The 4,840-nt window shown below is 37.7% G+C and overlaps 1 pseudogene across 1 annotated transcript; it reads right to left on the bottom strand.

The window, feature by feature from the left end:
- Nucleotides 1–943: 943 nt before the first annotated feature.
- LOC149545718 (cysteine-rich receptor-like protein kinase 2) lies at nucleotides 944–4,484 on the bottom strand (annotated as a pseudogene). Its single transcript, XR_016353615.1, has 7 exons — nucleotides 3,566–4,484; nucleotides 3,104–3,250; nucleotides 2,418–2,548; nucleotides 2,107–2,335; nucleotides 1,770–2,001; nucleotides 1,541–1,659; nucleotides 944–1,421 (listed from the first exon to the last, which is right to left on the bottom strand). The product of XR_016353615.1 is annotated as a cysteine-rich receptor-like protein kinase 2 (transcript).
- Between the last annotated feature and the right edge of the window lie 356 nt (nucleotides 4,485–4,840).

The raw sequence follows: 4,840 nt of genomic DNA, 5'->3' as shown, positions 1-4,840 counted from the left end.
AAACACATTAACAACCCCCAATGTAATGAAAATTTTTCATTTTAAACAAGCTCTAATCTACAATACTTGCAACAAAAATAATACCTCTTCTTCCAACCAATCTAGCTTTGCTACCATGAAAGATTTTTGGCTAAGTCTGAAAATAAAAAGAAGAATCTTGATAGAAGAAAGAAGACAATTGTACAGATAAAAGAGAAAAAGAGCTATTAAAAAACAAAAAATCTCAATATTCATTTACAGCAGTTACATAATTATAGAAACTGAAAGCAAAAGTCTCCCCTGCATGTATGCTTCAGTCAAAGATGCACTGGCAGTTTTGGAACAGTGAATCAACATCTATTCAAACTCTCCCCTGCATTTACGCTGGAATCCTATTCTACTGCACATACTGGAGTTGGAGTTAATCACCAACAAATTAAACATGTAACTAAGTTAAATATTTAAATTTAAAAATAATTAAAATTAAATTAAATATTTATAATACAATTATAATGTTTTTATTTCTATTATAATATATAGGGCAAACTTTGTGACACTTGTTAGTTCATATATGTATATGTATATAAGAATGACTTGTTTGAAAGAATACTTAGATCAAATTATTCCACTTGAAATTTTAAACATAATTAAAAAAACCAACGATACATTATTATTAAAAGAGTAAAACAAAAAAAAATCTAGATTTGAAAAAAAAAGTTGTTTAAATAAATTTACTTACCATTTTGACAAATAATATTTTTCACTTAACAAAATAATAATAATAAATTTATTAACATAAAAAAAAATCACATTAAAAAAGATCACGTAAACACTTAAATTATATTAGTCCGTGACACTTTCTTTGTTAAGTTCTGACAGTATATATTTTTGTCCGCGCGCTTAGTAACTACACGTACGAATATAGTTGAATGCATACCATACGTAACAATGGGGCCAATACATCCGGCCGCCGTAGCCGGTGCCTAATAGTGGGAGTCGCATGAATAGAATTGAATGCGGAGGAAACGTGGACGGAAGAACAAAAGCAAGTCCGAAGAAATATGGTTTACTCGAGGAAGGCTGCAGCCCTTAATTGACTCAGCGTGGTTGGAGAGAGATGGAAACAGTAGCGTGTGATGATGCAACAGATGAAGCTTCCATCCACTCGACATTCACCGAACCCAATCCGTTTGCAGTGGAGTCGTTGTCAATAAACGCTGGTTGAGTAGGCTGAGCTAAAATATCTGTATTGCTTGTCAGCATTGACACCACTTTGGACATTAATGGCCTCAGCTCATGGGCCCCTTGTGTGCAAAGAAGAGCAATCTGGATTACCTTTATCCACCCGTCGTTCTTCATCAATTAATCTTTGGTCTACCATGCTAAATGATTCATTCTTCTGGTACAGACTCCACGCCTGCATATATATACAATGAACATTGCTTCATTAGTAGGGTTAACCAGGAAAGGTTCCTCAGCAAGTCTTTTAAAGTAATGGAATTGGTGATAAGATCTACTCACCACTCGTGTGCATTCACGCTGTTCATTGTCGACAACTCACTTTTTATAATCAACGCACTTTCGACCACTCACAATTTCGAGAACGAGCATGCCGTAGCTGTACACATCTGCCTTTTCTGTCAATTGACGGGAACAGCATATTCCGGCGCAGTATACCGTCTGTCGCATACCAAAATCATTGCAATTGCATTAGTTTATGCTTCGAATCTTAACAGAGGGAGGGGAAACGAATGTACTCAAGTGAAGAAACTTGAGAAAATCTTACATACATTGTTCCACCGACTCTTGTAGTAAGATGTGTCAGGTCATCTGGAAAGAGCCTTGGTAGTCCGAAATCTGCAATTTTTGGCTGAAATTCGTTATCCAGCAGTATATTTGCAGCTTTGATATCCCGGTGCAGGATTCGAAACGGGGATTCTTCATTTAGATATGCAAGCCCGTGCGCGGTTCCCAAAATGATCTCAAATCGCGTTTTCTAACTCAGCGGTTTTGATGTATTCGCTGCAAAAGACTATGAGAGACTATTTAATGAGAATCCAAGAGATCTAATTCATTAAACAAAAATAAAAAATTATGCCCTGTTTCTTTCTGAGGATTTTGCCAAACCAAAAAGATGCCTGTCAAGGCTCGCATTTGGTATGCATCTTTTTGGTATGAATCCGTAAACCAATAGCCTCTCCGTTCCTCCTCTGCAACAGCCAAGCAAACGAACAAGATTTCGATGACGAACAGCGCTGATCAGTTTCACTTCAGTCACAAATTCATCTAACGTGTTCGTCTAGTGTTGTACCCGAAGTTTCTTCACTGCAACCTCCTGGTCATCCCTAAATATTCCCTACCACCAGAGATAATTAAATCAGATCGTAAACTACGATTCAGTCTGCTTTATATGTTGAACCAATTGGTGACTTTCATGCCTTACAAATTATGCCAAATCCTCCTTCACCGAGTTTCATACTTTAATCGAAGTTATTAGTTGCAGCTCGAAGGGAATCGTACTTAAATAGATGATCTCCCTTAGGGTCTTCCTCCGCAGCAAAATATGCCTCTATTCGGACCGAAACGAACATTTATACAGTTAAAAAGCAACTTTACCCCTATAATACAGAAGGGGGCTTCTGAAATTCAGAAAAATAAAAAATCAAATCATACCAGAGCTAGATTCCGGGGAAATTAAAATACAAACAAAATTTCTAGAATTTAAATTTGTTTTCATAATCAACGTGTCGTATCGGATAATCATAAAATTTATCTCTCAGATAAGATCTATCATCAAGCTGAAATAAAGTAGTTTTCTTCTCTGTTTCATTCTGAAAAATAGATTTCTCTACTCTGCCTATCTCATTCTCATTCCTCCATTCTGCCTATCTTATTCTCATTATAGATTATTAATGTGATCTGAAACAGGTAGATTTTATGTATAACTCCAAAATTTGAATGAACTGTAGAAATTTCACGGCGTTAACAACTCTTACAGTAAAATTTCTTTAATTTCATCAAAAAAAAAAACAAAAAACAGTGATGAAGAAAAATATTTGATGTGCAATCCAGAAATTTTGAATGAAATTTAGCATATCCTGCGGTAAATTTTACATTAATTGACCTGCTTCTTCATCCTGGCTTCGGCCGGGGACTTTAGTGTACATCATTCGAAAATAGTGCCTGAATATAAACAAGAGCCACAATATGGCAATGAAAGCTGCACCTCCCAGGGTTCCGACCAAGATAACCCTAGTCCTCGAATGGCTTGCTGTGGAAACAATAAAAGCCAAATCTTACGAATATTGAAAAGAATCAATAACAAATCGAACAATTTTATAGCTTTAATTTGCACAGTATTTCAATTTTCAACCATAAATGTGAGCAGCGCTTGCAGGGGAGAATGTGCACTACAAGCTTATTTGAGAAGAAATGATCTATTAACTTAAATTTAGATGTGCGAACAGCAGATCGGTCTGAAAAAGGTAATAACGGATCGTTTAGTAAATAAACCTTCAAAGATTTTTCGAGAAAATTACACAGAACTTAAATAAAATAAAATAAAATACAGACTTCGGTGGCTCACAGGAAGAAGACGGAGCGGAGAAAAATGCAATGGTGGAGTAACGCAAAAAGCAGCCAGCATCAAGACCCCTTCCATCCTGGAGCGAAAGCATCGTTCCACGAGCCGAGTAGCGTGGTGGAGAGCAAACATCACAGCTATTTGTGCTAAGTGTCGGCCTGCACATGGCCAGAGCATAAATGGTCGTCGGTAAACCCTTGGGCCTAATTTCACCGGTGGCGAAACCCTCGTTTCTGAGAGCCTTGGATTTGATTTCCGCTAGCAAATGCTGCACAGTTTGATTAAAAATTTCAGGGCGGGAGGAGGAATCGGAGATGCACACATTGGAATTCCCAGCATCCACCGCCTGATCAAAGAAAGTGTGATTCTCCGAACGCAAAAAACATCCGTCAAAAATCATCCGTGCCCCAATCTCGACGGGACAATACCTTACAATCTGCTCTGTGGCCGCTGCAAAGCACTTATTACAATCCTCCATTGACAAATCCTTTCTACACTGGGCGAGCCCATAGACGCCATCTACTCCTTTCCCGGATGAAGCCGTAGCGAAGCCTGTGGAAGAAATATTTTCGGTAAGCAGTGAGAATACGGTGTTGAGATTTTCTTTGAAAACAGTGCCATTTGCATATTTGATCAAACTACAGCTATGGTCAGCCTCTATAACTTGGGGATCAGCTTCTAAACGGAGAACGAAATTGGGCGTGCCTGAAACTAAGAGTACATACAACAGAATCCTTGAGTGTCGGGCGAATTTAATTGTGTCTGGCATAATGAAAGTGCGGATTTGGGATTTCACACAGATTCGCCCTTATTATATGTAGAAATGAGGGCGGATTCCTTAAAATTTCAACTCTCTGCACCATAAATGCTTCTTGTCAACGACAAATACAGGGCACTTGATAAATTTACAGCTCGAAGATTATAACCCCAAACGTCATTGTACCTTGTCCTTTTTTATTGAAATAAAGCAGTTTACAAAGAATAACAGCTACTTCGCTACACGAGGTAGCTGGAAGAGAGATTCCTCATATAAAACAAATCACTACAACAAACCATTGGCATTACATTGAGAGGACACGACGAAACACTTTGCAAAGGTCCATATGGCAGTTACTTTGAAGCTGATTCACTTGGTATTTAAGTTGTTGTCGCTGGCCATGGCAGACGGATTCCTTATAGATCAATCTGATATCTAAGACAAAAGAAAAACAACTTGAAAAACTACATCAGAGTACAACATTAAGATGCCCCTTTCCTGTAAATAATTGCCTGGAAAAA

Source organism: Cupressus sempervirens, chromosome 7, assembly GCF_028749045.1.
Source record: "Cupressus sempervirens isolate cs-2001-9-10 chromosome 7, ASM2874904v1, whole genome shotgun sequence".
Taxonomy (NCBI): domain Eukaryota; kingdom Viridiplantae; phylum Streptophyta; class Pinopsida; order Cupressales; family Cupressaceae; genus Cupressus; species Cupressus sempervirens.
The sequence above is the reverse complement of the archived record's forward strand: the minus strand, read 5'-3'. Positions and strand labels throughout refer to the sequence as shown.